The sequence below is a fragment of the Pelophylax lessonae genome (assembly GCF_965119305.1).
Source record: "Pelophylax lessonae genome assembly, chromosome: 4".
Classification (NCBI taxonomy): Eukaryota; Metazoa; Chordata; class Amphibia; order Anura; family Ranidae; genus Pelophylax; species Pelophylax lessonae.
This window is the reverse complement of record NC_138771.1, coordinates 101,984,956-102,005,353: the sequence shown is the minus strand read 5'-3', so window position 1 is coordinate 102,005,353 and position 20,398 is coordinate 101,984,956.

The following is a 20,398-nucleotide window of genomic DNA, read 5'->3' as shown; positions in this document are numbered from 1 at the left end:
CTGCTCAACTGGTCTGCTAGGGTATTCTGAGGGTCCGGGAGACACGATGCTGAACAGTCCAACAAATGGGCTTCGGCCAAGAAGATCTCCGCAGTTTCCTGGAGAAGTTGCAGACTTCCTGTCCCCCCTTGTTTCACAATGTACGATACTGCCGTTGTATCGTCCATGAGAAGACTGACTCTCCTGCCTTGGATTACGGGCAAAAACGTCTTCAGCGCCTCCCTGGCCGCTGTTAGTTCTAGGAGATTCAAGGAACATGGCAAACTCTGGTCCCACACTCCCTGCACTTTCAGTTGTAGGCAATGTGCCCCTCAACTCTGGAGACTGGCATCCGCAGTAATCGTGATCCAGTCTCCAGGGCTGACGGGCCCGCCCAGGGAGAGGTTGCTCCTCTTGGTCCACCACAGAAGGTTGTTGGAAACTAAGCAAGGAACCTGGAACCTCTGGGTGAGAGAACCACGGCGCCACTGGCTTAGAAGGCAGAACTGAAACCTTCTCCTGTGCCACCGTGCCCAAGGCACTGCCGGGATACAGGCCGTTAGGAGACCTAAAAAAAACTCATGCATCGATGAACCGTGATTTCCTTTGAGGACCTAATCCCCTTGGTCCCCGCACAGACTCGATCAGTCTTCTCTCTTCACAAGAAAATCTTGTATTTGACTGTACTGAAACCCCCTGCCCAGGTAGGTTAGGCATTGGACGGAACAAGTTGGCTCTTCTGCACATTCACCATCCACCCAAATTCTGATTGGGTCTGCAAGACTTGATCCCGCTGGTCTATGAGAAAATCCCTGGAGTGAGCCAACACCAGGATATAGTCCACATAATGCTCAGGATCACAGGCCCCAGAAAGATGGGCATGACCTTAACTAGCACTGAACAGCTATCTAGGAGTAAGTAAACTGAATTCAATTCTACCAAACTTGACAAGATGAAAGCTCTCGAGAGTCCTGCAGGCTAAGGCGTTAACTAGCAGCAGTGCTCCTACGTTGCTCTAAGCAGGATATCACTGAGGAAACAAATGCCCCAAGGATAGATAGTACCTCCAGAAGGGTTCTGGGCCATGACCAAAAACATACCCGGACCCAGACGGATGGACATGACCTTTGCTTGCAATGAACAGGGATCCAGGACTTAAGTAGACTGTATTTGAATCTACTAAAAATTGACAAGATACTCCAAGATCTAGAGGGTCCTGCAGGCAAAAACGTTACTAAGCAGCAGCACCCCTACTTTGCTATCCGCAAAATGTCACTTGAGGAAATAAATGCCATAAAGATTGATAGTACCCTCAAGAGGGTTCTGGGGAGAATGCCAACCAAAAAACATACCATGACCTAGGTCAAGTCATTGTCTGCTAGCAAAAAACCTGAGTGCTGACGAACCCAGACTATAGGAATCTGTAGACTAGCGTTTGCGAAGTCCAGAAAAGGGCACCAGCCCTTCCTTACCACCAGAATAATGGTTTTCCAGGATTCGGTCATGAAGACAGGAACCTTCATAAATACCTGCATGTGCTTAACACTAAGAATCATCCAAAGGCCATCTGACATTTGTGACCCAAGAGAGGGAATGAATATTCATGCTCCACCTCTGCGTCCGCATCGAAAGAATGCCCTGAGCCAAAAGTCACTCCTTAAAACTATTGACAGATTGGTGGAGCATGGGAGCTATGGTAAGGAAGCAGGAAACTGCTGCAGAGATGAGAACATTAGCGATCATTGATCCTCAAACATTTAAAAAGGTCTTCCAGGGTATGGGAGGTAATGCAAACATTGTACACTGCTTGCTTTTTAAAACCTGCATCTGACCATAGCTCTAGAGCAGTGATAGCGAACCTCGGCACCCCAGAACCACACCTCCCACAATGCCCAACTATATCTCAGAGTGTATGAGCATCACGGGAAATGCAGCCCCAAAACATCCGGGGCGCCAAGGCTTCTGAAACCACAAACCCCCTGTTGCCTCTGCTTTGAGGAAGCATGCCCATGGCTGTAAGACTTTGCAAAGCATCAGAAAGCAGAACATGCAAGGGCCCCCCATGGACTTAAGAGTGATGAACTGTCCCCCACAGCACTGGGGCAGCTTGACTCAGAACCCTAGAGAAGCTAAGTGCACAATTATCAGTATTACTGCCCTCTGCTGGTTAAGAGGTATATGCGCTGCTGTACAGAACCTAGTGTTCCCAGGTGGTCCCCCATTCATCCACTAACCAGGTCTAAACCTACTTAGCTTCTGAGATCAAGCACATACAGGGTGGTGTGGTGTGGCCACAGGCTATCTCCACTAAGGCAATTCTGATGCTGTAGTGCTGGGCCATCCTGAACAGCCAGGCAAACAAGCCTTTACCTGAAACTGAGAAAACTTTACACAAGCTTCCCAACCAGAGCCCTTTCTCCTCCACTCATGGAGAACCTTATCTGCTCTAAGCAATAAGGACTAATAGGATAGCCACAGGCTGCACAAAGTGCCAGCTTATGCTGTTGTCTGTCGCCTACAAACAGAAGTAACCTTGTTGTTGTCTCTGCAGTAGGTAGCAACAGTATTGTAAAGCAGCGCAGGCTGTATGCCAACACTTGGGAATGGTAACTGCATCTGGTGTTCACAATAACTTTGTGGCTACAAATAGTGGACAGGAGAGCCTCTGACTACCCCATAAAGGCATAGACACATTCTCCTTCCTGGCAACGTATCCTCCCAGCACCTCATTGTGCTAAGCATGAGAGGAAGATCCTTGGACTACCTCCTTAAGGTATTGCTGACATACAGTATCCTCCAAATTAGTGATAAGATGATGTGAAGCATTCGCCAAGTGACAGCATTCACAGCCGTGTCAATATTTCAGTATGTGATCTCCTGTGGAATTAAAATCAAAGTTGCAGGGTGCTTAGTTCACATTCATCCCCACAACACTGTGGCTCCACACTCGATCAGGTCCATTCAGAGTGACCAACTGACGAAAATTTATTCCGTCCTGGCCACATACATTGCTCTCTTTTTTTTTTTTTTCAAAAAAAGATAAAGAAAAACAAAAACGCATTCCTTCCCAAAAAAAAAAATCTTCAGTGTTTTGAGGCTGGCGGCAGCTTTAGACAAAAATACCCCAAGCTTCAACACAGGCAAAGTAGACCAGGATGTGCATGTACTCACAGTGAGAGCAGCAGAGACCCAGTTATACACAGTGTATTGGCCACAGAGGAAAAGGAAGCCATCTGCACCTGCAGACTGTCTCCACTGATTAACCAAAAGCTCCAAGGTGATCAGAGGAAGCCTGGGCTGGCCCCCTCCCCCCACACTGGAGCATGCAAAACCACCATCTCTAGTGAACTACAAGAGCCAGCAAGCATGTTTAAGGGGAGAAAAATACAGCAAAAAAATTGCCAGCCAGCTTCATATCATAATTCATACTGTAACAACAGCGAGGAAAGAACCTCCACTGTAATACGGTCTCTGTGTCAGTTTTGACTGTCAATTAATGGTATCAGTATGAAAATGCAGCAATTTATACTGCAATGTAACTTACCCCCAGCACCAAGGGGAACCCACCATTGAGGGAGATTTACAGCCCATAAGAGGGGGTCTTCTTACCCAGGAGAGAGGCTGAACCTGGGAAGGCCATAAGGAAGGATAACATATTTTTTTCAAGGTGTCCGGAGCGAGGACAAAAAAAAGAACACCTCCACCAGGTACTGCCTGCCTTTTATGCTATTTCAGGGATGTCCTATGGGGGTCAGAGGGGCGGAGTTGACCCGTAGTATGATGGCATGACGCAGAGCCAGGAAATATATATATATATATATATATATATATATATATATATATATATATATATATGTGTATATATATATATATATATATATATATATATATATAGATTTAAAAAACACCATTTTGAAGCCCTAAAACCCAATAAATGCCCCTAAAAAGTGCCTAGGGTTCTGGGTCATGCCCCAGGGACTATTAATCACACAAAAAAGTTCTTAAAAATTTTCCTTTTTGATAAAGATTTATATATATTTATTAGGTTTTAGGGCTTCAAAATTGTGTTTTTTGATTCCATATATATATATATATATATATATATATATCTACATTACGGTCACCCTGACATGGAAGAGTTCGGTCACCCTGGCATAGCAGAGTCAGTTCACCCTAAACTACACTACGATCACCCTGACACTAAAACTTTCCATAGAAAAACTAGATTATTGAATCTAACTATAGTGGTATATAGTACCCTAACTACACTGCATATCCCTTTCCTCACGCTAATAATTGCAAAATGACACTGGAGCAGCAGGGGTAACAGAACTGCTTCCACTCTATTCCACAGCCTCTCTATTACAGTGCTAGAGATTTGGCTGGGCTATGTTATATAGTGGGGGGCGTATGGGGGGCGTATTCACTCCTGATTGGCCTCTGGACCCCCTAGTCACTCCAATCGGCTTTTACTGATGTTTCTGGGCCAATCACAGGCTTTTAAAGCCCAGTTCCTGTCCCATTGCATTTTGGGCGGTTCTGGTGGCCGAGTTCTGAACTTTGACCGCAAAAATTTCGGAATTCGGCCGAATTTCGAACAGCCAATGTCCGTGTCGAACCAATGGTCGTCCTGAACTGTTCGATCATCCCTAATTAGGATAACACCTATTTTATACTTAATATTTGTTACATGTTTCCATTCGTGTAGCATAATTAAAAAAAACAAATATTTAAAAATTGCTGCTTACCTTTTTAATAACTTTTAGTATAAAAATCCTACCTACCTTTCCCCTTGTATGTAATGGTAAAAATGGAGCAGAGAAGTTACCCTGTATCTTCTCTGTACTAATTGGCCCTTTTTCCTTCTCCTTTTACCCCCTTCCTGACCAGGCCATTTGTTGCAATACCACACTGCATTACTTTAATTTTACAATTGTGTGGTCTTGCGACACTGTAACTGTACCCAAATAAAATGTTTGTCCTTTTTTCCCCCAAAAATAGAGCTTTCTTTTGGTGGTATTTGATCACCACTGTTTTTTTTTTTTTTTGCACTATAAACAAAAAAAGACCAACAATTAAAAAAAAAAGAAACCCAATATTTTTTACTTTCTGCTATAAAACATATCTAATATAAAAAATATTAAAAATCTAATTTCCTCATCAATTTAGGCCACTGTGCATTCTGCTATATATTTTTGGTGAAAAAAATCCCTATAAGTATATGCTGATTGGTTTGCGCAAAAGTGATAGTGTCTACAAACTATGGGATATTTTTAACCGCTTGCCGACCGCCGCAAGTAGATTTACTGCGGCGGTCAGCCCCTGGCAGGCAGAGTGACGTTAATTAACGTCACTAGCCTGGGAGGGTCTGGGGAGCGAGCGCGCGCCCGCCCGCCCGCCCGCGGAGGCGCGCTCCCGCTCCCGCGCGGTCACGGACCCCCCCGCGCGTGTGACTGGCGGACCCGATGTCCGCCGGTCACTCGGCGATCGGCGGGGGAGAGGGAGAAAGTCAGGCGGCTTGTGTAAACAAGCCACCTGTCATTCTCCTCGGTGTAAAGACACTGATCACACGGATCTACTATGTAGATCCGTTGATCAGTGTCCTTACAGCTCAAGCCACAGCCAATCACAGTAAAAAGCACGCCCCTAGGGACACACACAGCCCCTCCCTCCCAAATAAAGTTAACCCCTACACTACCAGTGTATTTTTACAGTAACAGTGCATATATATAGCACTGATTACTGTAGAAATGTCACTGGTAACCCCAAAAGTGTCAAAAATGTCAGTCAAGGGTCCGATCTGTCCGCCACAATGTCGTAGTACCGCAAAAAAAATCGCAGATCGCCGCCATTACGCGTTAAAAAAAAAAAACAACAAAAATGACAAAAATCTTTCCCTTTGTTAGTAAACGCGATAACTTTTGCCCAAACCAATAAAAATACGCTTTTTGCTATTTTTTTTACCAAACATAGGTAGGATAAAACAAATTGGCCGAAAATGTTAAAAAATTTTGATTTTTACATTTTTTTGGGGGGGGGGGGAATTTCATATAAAAAAATTTGAAAAATATTGCTATTTTTGCAAAATTTACGCTATTTTTTTGTTTATAGCGCAAAAAGTAAAAATCGCACAGGTGATCAAATACCACCAAAAGAAAGCTCTGTTTGTGGGGAAAAAAGGACGTCAAATTCGTTTAGGTACAGCGTCGCACGACCGCGCAATTGTCCGTTAAAGTCACGCAGTGCCGAATCGCAAAATACCCCCTGGTCTTTTAGCAGGAAAATCCTCCGGGGCTTAAGTGGTTAAGGAATTTTTATTTATTTATTATTTTTTTTTTTTTACTAGTAATGGCAGCGATCAGCGACAATTTGGACACTTGGGGGTTTATTTACTAAAGCTAGAGAGGGCAAAATTAGTCACAATTCAGCCGAGAAACCAACGAGCTTCCAGGTTTTATTGCTAAAGCTTAATTAAACCAGCTGAGGTTAGAAGCTGATTGGTTTCTCTGCAGAATTGTGACGAATTTTGCCCTCTCTAGCTTTAGTAAGTAAACCCCTAAGTGGAACTAGTGATACTAATAAAGTGATGAGTGCTAGAAATATGCACTGTCACTAAACCAATGATACTGGCAGGCAAGGGCTTAACATTAGGGGCGATCAAATAGTTAACTGTGGGCATAACCAGTGCTTGGTTACTGTGTGGGCTGTGTTTGTAGTAGGGGAAGGCAGAGATTTGTGTTACTGCAGAAACACAGGATTAATACCTTCCCTGCTGACGGAACGGCAATCTGCCTTGTCTACATAGGCAGACTGCTGTTGTGCTTGTGTCCTGAATGATCGGCAGGTCGCAGCGGACATTGAGTCCGCTGGACCCGCCAATTGGCTCCCGCTGTGTCCAATCACAGTTAGAGCAGGATGCCGGCGGCATGCGTGCTCGCCCCAGACCCAGAAGTGCAGGATCATGTATGCCTTGCCACTGTATATATACAATATAAGATTGGCAAGTGGGTAAATGACCCAGTCCATACTGTGCTATATACTGTACAATACGTTCAGTGTTACCCCCTAAATATGGGTAAAACAAGTAACATGCTTCAGAAGCTAAACGTAGCCTTTAAAAATACTTCCTCACCCCTCCTAACACTTATGTTGACTAACTTTAAAGAAAAAAAAAAGATGTATACGTACCTATTTTCAGCTAGCTCCAGTCCGGTCATGTGATCCCCTGGTACAGCTAGCGGCGGCTGCAGGCGAGAGGAGAGAGTGCCCGACAATGGCTGGAGCAGTGACATCACCCATTGGCTCCTATGGCCTATCCGTTGTTGGTGGTCTCTCCTCTCTCCTGCAGCCGCCACTGACTGACACTGGGGAGCCGTATCATGTGACCAGACTCAAGCAAGTTAAAAATAGGTAAGTATATCCATATTTCTTACACAGGTTAGCCAGCATAGTGGTGTTAGGAGAGGGAAGGGAGCATTTTTAAGACTAGTAATGTTTAGCCTGGAATTCCACTTTAAGCTGCAAACTTTGAAAAAGTTTTAAAGTTTAGAGAGTTAAATCAAATCATTAAATCTTAATTGAGATAAAAAATAGACAGCTTTTTACTATGTTTCTTAAGAAAAATAAACTGCTTTTATTTGCTTGGAGAAAGCAAAATGGGAATTCTTCTCAAGAACATTGCCCGGCAGTGACATTATGATTCTCTATTAAACTAACCATTGCCCTCTGGTGGATGTAACTCATAATGTCATTATAATCATTTCTTTCCTCTCCTTAGACACATAGAACCATAAGAGTGATGGCAGAAAATGACCCAATGGTCCATCAAGTATGTCCCTTCATCCCACTCTTTCCTTTTCTACTTTTTAGCCCTCTCCTCCCTCCCTACCTTCCCTCTTACATTCCCAAAAGTGCATTTCATTTTTCTTTTCGCCAACTTTATGGACATGGCTATATTAGTTGTCGACAGAAATAACAAAGACATGTAGCAAAAATTTATAGGGCCCTCCATCAAATTAAAAAAAATAAACCATAACCACACTGAAACCAATGTTCCTTACCTACAGTATGTTTTTATACCCTGATGCCCTTCTTTTGACAGCAGCACAAATCATAAAGTTCATATATGGAACTGACCCCTCACTAAAACTACATCCCAGATTATGCTTCATTCCCAATATTTTCTCTTATCTCTGTGTCTTTCTCCTCTCTTGTTTTCTGTGTATCCCTGTTTTTGTGTTTCTTGCTATGTGGCTCTCTCCATTTTTATTTCACCTGGATTTGCGATCCTTTGCTCTCTTTGAGGACAGATTAAGACCTATTCTCTTTCACTTGTGTTTTTTGGGCGATAGCTCTCTTTTTTTCGGTCTGCCCGATGCTGCATGTTGGTTTTTCGATTGAAATGTAATTATTATTTTTTTTGCTACTATATTCATGATAATTTGTATTTTGATATCTGGACAGGAAAGTGTCAGATGGTTCAATTGTTGCTTTATATTGATTGTGCTTTATAAGTATTTTCTTTTTGTGTGTGTGTGTAGGTTTTTTTTTTTCTTCTTCTTCCTCTTTTAGTTTTTTATTATTTTTACCTTTCTTTTACAATTTTTTCATATTTTTCCTCTTCCCTTTTTTAATACCCTGTTTAGATCCAGCATTCCCTTATGTGTTCCAAAGCTTAATATTGATTATATATAGTTAGTAAATTCAATCTTTTTATATGATATCCGGGTCTGGAAGTTCCATGGCAACCGTGACAGGCCTCCTTTCTCTGTTTGTATATATAGTATAGACCAGTAAGGGTTGTTTTGTGGAATGTAAGAGATGCAAATAGCACCTTGAAGCGTCGATTTATGATACTCTCACTGATTTAAAACTGGATTTTGCACGTTTGCAAGAGACCCATGCCACCCCAGAAACAGTCCATTTCCTTAAAAGCTGCAGTGTAAAAGTAGCCTACCAGTGTAGTGTAAAAGGTGCATTAATGAATACTTAATGAATACTTCTGTTCAGTTTTTACAGAAGAAAAAGAAGGAAAAGGACCTCCACTTGAAAAGATGACTAATGAATCGTTTGATGCATGTGTCTTTACAGAGGAAGACGTTCTAAGATTGCTGTCTAAAGTGAAGACAAATAAGTCACAGGGTCCTGATGAGATACACCCAAAATTATTAAAAGAGCTTAGTGGTGAGCTGGCAAAACCATTAACAGATTTATTTAACCAATCATTAGTAACAGGAGTCGTCCCGGAAGATTGGAAAATGGCAAATGTCGTGCCCATTCACAAGAAAGGTAGTAGGGAGGAATCGAGCAACTATAGACCAGTGAGTCTGACATCAATAGTAGGCAAATTAATGGAAACCCTATTAAAGGATAGAATTGTGGAACATCTTAAATCCCATGGATTGCAAGATGAAAAACAACATGGGTTTACTTCAGGGAGATCATGTCAAACAAATCTTATAGATTTCTTTGACTGGGTGACTAAAATAATAGACGGTGGAGGTGCAGTAGACATTGCATATCTAGATTTTAGTAAGGCTTTTGACACTGTCCCACATAGAAGACTTATCAATAAACTACAGTCATTGAGCATGGACTCCCATATTGTTGAGTGGATTAGGCAGTGACAGACAACAAAGGGTTGTAGTCAATGGAGAACATTCAGAACAAGGTCATGTTACCAGTGGAGTACCTCAGGGATCTGTACTGGGACCAATTTTATTTAATATCTTCATAAGTGATATTGCAAAAGGCCTCAATGGTAAGGTTTGTCTTTTTGCTGATGACACAAAGATATGTAACAGGGTTGATGTTCCTGGAGGGAAACGCCAAATGGAAAAGGATTTAGGAAATCTAGAAGAATGGTCAGAACTCTGGCAACTGAAATTTAATGTGGATAAGTGCAAGATAATGCACCTGGGGCGTAAAAACCCAAGGGCAGAATATAGAATATTTGACACAGTCCTGACCTCAGTATCTGAGGAAAGGGATTTAGGAGTAATTATTTCAGAAGACTTAAAGGTGGGAGGACAATGTAATAGAGCAGCACGAAATGCCAGCAGAATGCTTGGATGTATAGGGAGAGGTATAAGCAGTAGAAAGAGAGAAGTGCTTATGCCGCTGTACAGAACACTGGTGAGACCTCACTTGGAGTATTGTGCGCAGTACTGGAGGCCATATCTCCAGAAGGATATAGATACTCTAGAGAGAGTTCAGAGAAGAGCTACTAAACTAGTACATGGATTGCAGGAAAAACTTACCAGGAAAGGTTAAAGGACCTTAACATGTATAACTTGGAAGAAAGAAGAGACAGAGGGGATATGATAGAAACTTTTAAATACATAAAGGGGAATCAACTCGGTAAAGGAGGAGAGCATATTTAAAAGAAGAAAAACTACCACAAGAGGACACCGTTTTAAACTAGAGGGGCAAAGGTTTAAAAGTAATATGAGGAAGTATTACTTTACTGAGAGAGTAGTGGATGCATGGAATAACCTTCCTGAAGAAGTGGTAGCTGCAAATACAGTGAAGGAGTTTAAGCATGCATGGGATAGGCATAAGGCTATCCTTCATATAAGATAGGGCCAGGGACTAATAATAGGATTCAGATATATTGGGCAGACTAGATGGGCCAAATGGTTCTTATCTGCCGACACATTCTATGTTTCTATGTTTCTATGTTACCATTCTACATGCTCACATGCTTTTTTGTGGCTATGTTGTTTTGTGGCAATGGATTCTCCTGTGAATGCGTGGAGAAAGAATAAATATGGGAGTTTTTTTTTTGTTTTTGCGCTGTAGATTTTTCGATAGACGTTTTGTAAATGCTAATATGTATATCCTGCCATTGTACTCAGGTGAAGTAATTCAGCTGTTCATGAAGTTTTTAGTTGATATGGGACCCCTCCCTGTTCTGCTGGTGGGTGATTTCAACAACCTTTTTAATATTAGACAGGGTAGGTTTCCATTGTCCAAGCAGCCTGGAGCAGAACGCCTAACCCTCCTGGAAATGCTATGTGAGTAATTGGGTCTGTGTGACCTCTAGCGCAAACGACACCCAATGAAAGCGCAATATACTTGTCTCTAAAGGTACTATAACTCTTTTCTTGTATTGATTTGATACTGGGTTCCAATGAGATGCTCAGGTATATTATTTCTATGGATATAGAAAAATGCAGTGTTTTTTTCTCTTGCATTTAAAGAGGAAGTAAACCCTCCTCTGCAACTTGTACCTATAGGTAAGCCTATGATAAGGCTTACTTATAGGTACTGTAAATATCTCCTAAACATGTACCGTTTAGGAGATATTTACCTTAAATGCAGCCAGTGACATCACTGGCGCATGCGCTCTGAAGGAACGTCCACTGGTGCCGTTCCTTCAGAGCCCCGTGCCGTGACCGTCGGCTCCCCAGGACCATCTTTCCGAATGGGCACGCCCGGCGGTTGCCCGGGGGCCCCACTTGCCAAGGGGCCCCACGCAGGGTGGCAATTTACCCCCATCTGTCCCCCCCAGTTTAATTTACCTGGTGGTCTAGGCCCCCCAGACTAGCCTGCTCCTCCGCAGAGTCGCGGACGCCAGCTGCTGTAGCTTCGGGCTCTGCGCTACACTGGTTGCTAGGATGGCCAGCCGATTGGCATCTAGCAACCAGTGACGTCTGGAGGAGAGGACCCGGCATGCACAGCGGGGGAAGAAGGTGAGCAGCCTTGTGTGTGACTGAATAGGAGAGGGGATGGAACAGCTGCATACAGAGGAATCCATCCCTCCGCACTCCTCCCGCTGCCACCGAATGGCTGATTCTCCGCTCTCTCCTGCAGTCACCCAGCGGCAGCAGGAGGAACACGGAAGGACCAACCCATCCACACACAGCCGTCCCATCCCCCTCCCATACAACTTGCTGGCCTCCTAGTGCTTTCCAGCCCCCCCCTGCTCTAAACACCCCCCTGCTCTTAACACCCCCCTGTGCTCTTAACACCCCCCCTGTGCTCCTAACACCCCCCCTGTGCTCCTAACACCCCCCTCAGTGCTCTTAACACCCCCAAGTGCTTTTAAAACCCCCCAGTGCTCTTAACACCCCCAGTGCTCCTAACACCCCCCCTGTGCTCCTAACACCCCCCCCCTGTGCTCCTAAAACCCCCCCTTTGCTCCTAACACCCCCCTCAGTGCTCTTAACACCCCCCCCCTCAGTGCTCTTAACACCCCCCAGTGCTCTTAACACCCCCCTGCTCTTAACACCCCCCCTGTGCTCTCAACACCCCCCCCCCCTGTGCTCTTAACACCCCCCCCCAGTGCTCTTAACACCCCCCAGTGCTCCTAACACCCCCCAGTGCTCCTAACACCCCCCTGTGCTCCTAACACCCCCCTCAGTGCTCTTAACCCCCCCTGTGCTTTTAACACCCCCCCAGTGCTCTTAACACCCCCCCTGTGCTCTTAACACCCCCCAGTGCTCTTAACATCCCCCCCCACTCTAAACACCCCCCCAGTGCTCTTGTCCCCCCCCCAGTGCTCTTGTCCCCCCCAGTGCTCTTGTCCCCCCCCAGTGCTCTTGTCCCCCCCCCCCAGTGCTCTTGTCCCCCCCCCAGTGCTTTTGTCCCCCCCCCCAGTGCTCTTGTCCCCCCTCAGCGCTCTTTAGCCCCCCGTGCTATTTAGCCCCCCCGGTGTTCTTCAGCTTCCCCCCTATGATCTCTGGCTCCCCCAGTGCCCCAGTGCTCTCCACCCCCCTGTGCTCCCTGGCTCCCCCCTCAGTGATTTCCAGTTCCCCCCTTCCCTCCGTGCTCTCCACCCCCCTGGTTTTCCCTGTCCCCCCTGTGCTCTCCACCCTAATCGGAGCCGCCTTACCCGCGCATCGGCTTCCCCCGCTGCCAAGTGGGTGCAGGAGCGCGCCACCGGCAGCGCACGCTTGCCCCCTAGCTTCCTGCGTGAGACCGACGTACATCTACCAATAAATATAGCCTTACCTTATCGATAATTTGCATTTTTATTCTCGTGAGCGAATGTGTAGGCGGGGGCCCCAGTGCACTGCATTGCCCGGGGGCCTATAATGCTCTTAAGATGGCACTGCGGCTCCCGTGCGCGAGAGGGACGTAATCACGGGTCCAGCCAATCAGATGGCCGGATGCCGCCAACCTGGAAGAAGGGTGACAGAACATGTCACCCATGGGAGAGGTGAGGGGTCGGCACTTCGGGGCTTCGTTCTAAGGTAAGTGTATCATAATGAGCTAGTATGAGATGCATACTAGCGCATTATGTGTTTTTCTTTCAGGTGTACTTTTTAAAAAAAAAAAAAAATTCTGAGGTTTACAACCTCTTTAATTGGGTAGTATTAGCAAAGTGGAATTCACTAACTTCTGGGGAATATTCCCTTGCAACTTGAACAGTCTATTTGCCTTTAGTAAATCAACACCATAGTTTATATTAAAACTGGCTCCAATATAATTTCCGAGCATGTTTGATTTTTAAGTGTAACTAAAGGCAAAGCTTTTTTCTCATTTTGGATAGAGCAAGGGAGGGTTAAAACCCCTATAATTTTTTTTGCCATCTGTGTCCCAAAGGGGAGATTTTCCTTCACTTTCTGTCCTATAAACAAAACAGGAAGTTCGACTAAATCCCTTCAAAGGGGAATCCCAGTGTGTCACCAGTATTCAGGACTAGTTTCCCCATTTTAAGATTTCCCCTCTTTTACTGTTCTGATGTCACCTAACATTTGGGATTTTCTTTTACATTGACTTTCAATGATAACAGTAAACAGGAGAAATTGAAGCAGTAAATGTCCCTGTTTCAGGTAGAACTAAATAAAAATGTGGCCTTTAGTTAAACTTCAATACTGGTAATCCTGACTTTCAGAAAAGAAAAAGCTTAACCTTCTTAGCAGTATTCCCGAGCGTGGCTCAGGGTTACATTTCAGAGCCCAAAGCGGTAACCCGGAGCCACACTCGGGGTACCGCCAGAAGCATCGCTGGATCCTGTAAGAGAGGTTACTTACCTTGTCCCCGGGATTCAGCGATGTGTCTCAGCGGTGTCTCGCGGTGGATCTTCCTCCCAATCGTCTCCGTGCCCCGGCTTCCGTCTCCTGCGACGTGACGTTCGCAGGGGGGTGGAACCAGCGGCAAATTGAAATGTAAAAACACACCAAACACACTGATACCATTCAAAATAAAAAAAAATCACATTAGTTTGCCCCCCAGTGCCCTTTCCTGCAGTTTTACTGTACTTTTTATGTAAATATATATATATATATATATATATATATACAGTATATATATATATATATATATATATATATACATATATATACAGTATATATATATATATATATATATATATGTATATATATATATATATATACATATATATATATATATATATATATACATATATATATATATACGTATATATATATATATATATATATATATATATATATATATATATAATGTATACAGTTGGTTTGGGCTGCTCATTCACAAGAATTGCATGCAAAATAATGGTACCGCTTTCAGCACCAGGGAGGTTAACCATATTTTCAATTTACCTCATGACCATAGTAATTGAAAATAAATGTGTTACTGCCATTGGTGTTTAGGATGTTTAGCCAAAATTAAAGCCCAATTCCAATAAAAAAAATACCAAAATGCAATAGTGGACATTACTTTTTTTTATTAACTTACATAGGTCATTGAAATTTCACAAATTGGTAAAATAAATTTTCCTCTATAGTAACTCTTCTTCTTTTTATTGCAAGTAAATAATGAATTCCATGGAGAAGCATGTACTCTCTTTGAGTTCTTGATGAAGGAGGGGTGCAGGCTGTTTGACAGGGGCGGATGTACAGGGGTCACAGGGGTCGCCATGGCGACTGGGCCCCCTGTATGTATAGAGAGGAGGAGCGGCAAGCGAAGCTGAGACCGAGCTCCCCCGATCCTCCCGACGGAGCTGATCTCACATAACATTGGAAACAATGGAAAGTGAAAGCAGAGTGTGTGCTGTGCTCTCTGCCTCCCCCTACAGTGCAATACCCGGCAGGAAGGTACAGTCCTCTCTCGTTTTTTAAAAAGGCTTTCTGTATGTATGTGCATTTATGTATGTATGTGTGTGTACTGTATGTGTGTGTACGTCAGAGGCGTAACTAGAACCTTCAGGGCCCTGATGCAAGAAACCATGAAGGGCCCCCCAGACCCCTGGCCGGGGCCCTTACCTTCAAGCCCAGGGCTCTTCCCACTAATCCTGGGGCTCTTTACACTCGTTGCATGGCCTTTTATTACGGTCCCGCAGCAGGATTCTTTCACAAGTTCTGCAGTGGGCCCCCTTTCTGCAATCTTGGGGCCTCCCCACAGTGGTGCAATGCCAGAGTCCGGTCGCAAGTGTGACCTTTGCAATCCTGGAAGTTCACCCACTGGTTTGCTACCGGGCCCCCTGGAGCATGGGGCCCGGTAGCGATTGCAACCCCTGTAGTTACGCCCCTGGTGTACGTATGTGTGTGTACTGTATGTGTGTGTACTGTATGTGTGTGTATGTATGTGCGTGCATGTATGTATGTGTGTGTGTGTGTGTTTATATGTGTGTGGATATATGTACGTGTGTGTGCTTCAAGTTATTGCCCATTTGAGTTTATGGACTTTTAAGGACTTTTAAATGATTTTAAGCTGAAGTGTGCAGTAATTCAGTTATTATATTATAGTCGGTTTACTCAATTTACTTTAAACATGTAAGGCCCCTTTCACACGGTCCGCATTCCGTTGCGGACCGTGCTCTGCTCAGCGGGGATCGATCCGCCGATCCCCGCTGAACAGGCAGATGACAGCTCCGTCTCCGCACTGTGTGCGGATAGGGAGTTGTTAGAGCCCCGCTGCTCTCTATGGGGAATCGGATGAGAGCGGACCGCCTGTCCGCTCTCATCCGATCCCATCCGATCCCCAGGACGGATGGAAAATAGGGTTTCCATCCGTCCAGATTTCACGGACATGTCACCGCTGACATTCGCTGCTCCATAGGGCTGAATGGGGCATCAGATCAGATCCGCCTAAAAAACTGACAGGCGGATGTGATCGGAACGCCCGTGTGAAAGAGCCCTAAAGGTGGCTAGGATGTACCACCATTCCTGCGCTACTGAAATTTTTCTATTTTGTATTGTGTGATCTAATTCATATTACAACATTTATACATGATTTCATTACCTATAATTACTTCTATATAAGTAGCAGCATTGTGTTATGTGTGTCCTATACTCCTGAGCGCATAGGGTCACTCTGCAATTGTTAGCCTTTTATGGGTGAATTTGGAGGTGTTTCTTTAGTCCACCAGCACTATTACTGTTCCCATTCCCCCCTCCCCACCAGTCCTGCCACTGATCCCATACTCCCCTCTCCCCACCAGCACTATTACTGGTCTCATTCCCCAGGTCAGATTTTACCGATCCTAAGGAGGCAGATCAAAGAAATTGATTGTTGAGGTTCACATTCCCTTTAATGAAAGAATATTATATATAAAGTATATACAGTAGGTTTTTTTTTTGTATGTACCCCATTGGTGTCCAGGGGGCCTTACAAGCCTGTGAGAGGTTGAGGGTCTTGAAGGAGTTCTAGGGCAGTGTTGGGGGGGGGGGCCTTCATGATTTCTTGCACCTGGGCCCTGAAAGTTCTAGTTACGCCCCTGCTGTTTGATATCCATAAAAGGCTACAGAATGTTTATGTAGATGATACAACTGACAAGAGTCGCCGATGACAAGACAATTCTCTTGTGGCGACATATTGCGTCTGTCTGAAATCCATTATTACTATAGGGGAAGTGTTACTCTACCAACATCTGGAATTTGAAGACCTTTGCAAGTTAATAAAAAAAAGTTATGGCCAATTTTACATTACTTTCAATGCAGCCCTCTTATATACAGGGTTATAACTCCAAAAGTTGGACCCACTAAGTCACACTGTTCCTATCTATGTACTTACCGTTATACATTTTGGATGCACTATGTATTTTTTATGCTTGCACATTACGCTTTTAATCTGTATTGTCGATAAATAAAGTTTATTTTTTTATATAAATTACCTTGTATGCTTACTACAGACTACCCCCCCCCCCCCCCCCAGCCTTCAAAATCTAATTTTTATACAGGGTGGTGGCTTAGTCAACCTTCCTGTCCTTTCTTGGACTAGATTGTTGACAACCTCCCCTGGTTTTCCTTTTCTCTATTTGTTATAGGGATGTGGCTGTGGGTGGCTTTTGTTAGAGCCAACATTGTTTAAATCTACCAGGGTTATAACTGCTGTCTGTTACCTTTGGGAAAAATTCCACTAACTTCCTCAAGTCCTCACCCTGTGACAACCTGACTCATAAAGCAGTATTGGGACTGGAAGTGACAGGAAGTGAGGGCAAATCTTTCCAATAGCAGCACAAAGAGAAAAAACTTGACAGAGGTGATAACTTTTCCTCATTCTAACTTAAAAAAATATTTTTTTGGCTTGATTTTGGCATTAATTTGCACCAAAAACCATATCTGCATCAAAATGCAGAACTAGTTCCTAATAAAATATATACTGCTCAAAAAAATAATAATTTTAATTTCCATCAAACCAGAGGCGTAACTATAACCTTCAGGGCCCCGGTGCAAGAAACCATTAAGGGCCCCCAGGGCCCCTTCAAGCCCGGGGCCCTTCCCCCTGATCCTGGGCCCTTTAATCTCATTGCGGGGCCCTTTCACAAGTTCTGCGGTGGGCCCCTTCCTGCCATCTTGGGGCCTCCCTACGGTGGTGGAATGCCAGGGCCTGGTTGCAAGTGTGACCTTTGCGATCCTGGAAGTTCACCCACTGGTGTCAGTAGTTTTTATTTTTTGGTACTTTAATTGTATTATTTTTTATCATTTTATTTTTTTACAATGTCACTGACTATGAGGAAAAGGACAGTGATTTCTCTACATGCTGCCCCCACCACCAATCCAAGTGTACAGGGGAACCGCACAGGCCCCCTGGAGCATGGGGCCCGGTTGCAATTGCAACCCCTGCAACCCCTGTAGTTACGCCCATGCATCAAACTATGTGGCATCCTTTTGTTCCTAACACATTACCCAGTCCATATCCAGCATGATTTTTTTCTCCATTGAGATCTGATGTGTTTTCAAAGTGTTCCTTTTATTTTTTCGAGCAGTGTGTGTGTGTGTATATATATATATATATATATATATAATATTCTTACAAAACATTATGTTACTAAACCATGTCCTGAAATTACTAATTTGAAAATGAAACAGAATTAACAACTGCACTTGCTAAATATTTGAAAGTAAAATGTAATTACATAAGTAGTTTCCAAGGATGTAGGTCTGACACTGCTGATACATTAACATTTCATTCCATGTAGTTACCTGAGTGAGGTAGTAGATCCAAGCAGTAAACGAGCAATTAATTTGCACTGTAGGGCTTTTCTGATTGCAGCAGTATGCCCATATCTAGATATGACTACCCAGATGTTATCTAGCACATCGGCTCTGCACAAAATGCTACAAATTAAAAGCTGAAGATGCAGTATTTTTATTGCTTCCTGCTGATTCAAAGCCGTAATTTCATCAAAAGATCAAGAGCAAATCTTTGATCTGGCTTAATTGAAGAAATGCTTTATATTTTTGGTGTTTGACTTCTCTGCATGAAATCGCAATTTTTATTAAAATGCCGTTTAAAAAAAAATCCTACGTGCCATGTGATTCTGTTCTTTGTGCAACTCTTTAATGCTTTTTATGTGCCAAATAAAATCCTAGCAATTGACTGCTTTGGTATATCCAACATTGACCATGTTGTACCCAATTTATGTAGAAAGTTACTTCATCCTAACTCTTCCCTATAGAAAATTCAGTGACATTGCTGCAGTGCCACATTTGCATTAGATTGAATCAAATGTAAACCCTAAGTAAAGGACATTTACTTTTCCTAATTACTGTGTACTGGGACCTTGATTTCCAAATGAAATGCAAATTTTTCACAGTCCGTGATGATTTGGGGAGCCATGTCATCAGGTGTTGGTCCACCGTGTTTTATCAAGTCCAAAGTCAGCGCAGCCCTCTACCAAGTAATTTTAGAGCACTTCATGCTTCCCTCTGCTGATCTGCTTTATGGAGATGATGATTTCTTGTTCATGCAGGACTTGGCACATGCCCACACTGCCAAAATACCAATACCTGGTTTAATGATCATGGTATCACTGTGATTGTTTGGCCAGCAATCTCACCTGACCTAAACTCCATAGAGGATCTGTGGGGTATTGTCAAGAGGAAGATGAGAGACAGCAGAACCAACAACAGATGCGCTGAAGGTCACTATGAAACCAACCTGGGCTTGCATAACACCTCAGCAGTGCCACAGGCTGATTGCCTCCATGCCACGTCTCATTGATGCAGTAATTCATGCAAAAGGAGCCCCGACCAAGTATTGGTATAGTGCATACTATACTGTAAATGGACATACTTTTCAGAAAGCCAACGTTTCTGTATTAAAAATGCTTTCTTTTATTGGAAATAAATATTCTAATGTTCTAGAATTTCTTAAAATATTTCTTAAAATAAATAAATGCTTGAAATATATCACTCTGTGTGTAACACATCTATATAAAATATATGAGTTTCACTTTTTGAATTTAATTACTAAAATAAATTACCTTTTTTTTTTTTTAAGATATTTTTATTGAAAAGCAACAATTTGTACAAACAAAGTGAACATTACATTGAGGCAGCAATAGGATGTACGTTTCGTCACAAAATCGTAATGCATTTTAAACCTTATGGGTCCAAAAGTTCACATAGATAAGGGCATTAAATGGGAAATACAGACTACAGGACCTAGGGGAAGAAGAGTGCGAGGAGAGAAATAGGTTGAAACATTCTCGCATGGGACGGGAGGAGAACATTAACCATCAAACATCAAAAAGACTGATTCGGATGACTCTGTGCTGGCCACTTATCATACCATGAGCTACAGTAGCGGTGTTAGGGGTGTTGAGGGGTGGGGGTGTAAGGAAAATAGGGGGGGGGCATGGGGGAGTGATTTGGAATACGTCCATGAGATTCAGAATGGGGTGAGGGGAGAAAGGCTAAATTATGTTCCCTGAGACTGATGAGGATCTTTGTATGTCTAGACCTTCAGACTGCCCAAGGTGTTTGCAATAGAGGCTTGCAGATACCATTTGGTATACTGGAATGGAGACATCAAAGTCTTTCTTTCTGCTTCCTGGAGTTTTCGCTCAATGAATGATCGCCATCTAGCAAAAATTTTTTCCGTGGAGATAAATTTCCTGGTCTCCAAGTCGGTCTTTTCCGTATAGAGTAGGGCTTTCAAGTCGTTGCATACCATAGAGATTGTGGGAGGGGTGTTAGAGATCCAGGTTTTTAATATGACTTTCCTTGCCGCCAGGGCGCTAAGGTGAGCCCACTGAGGTGTCGGT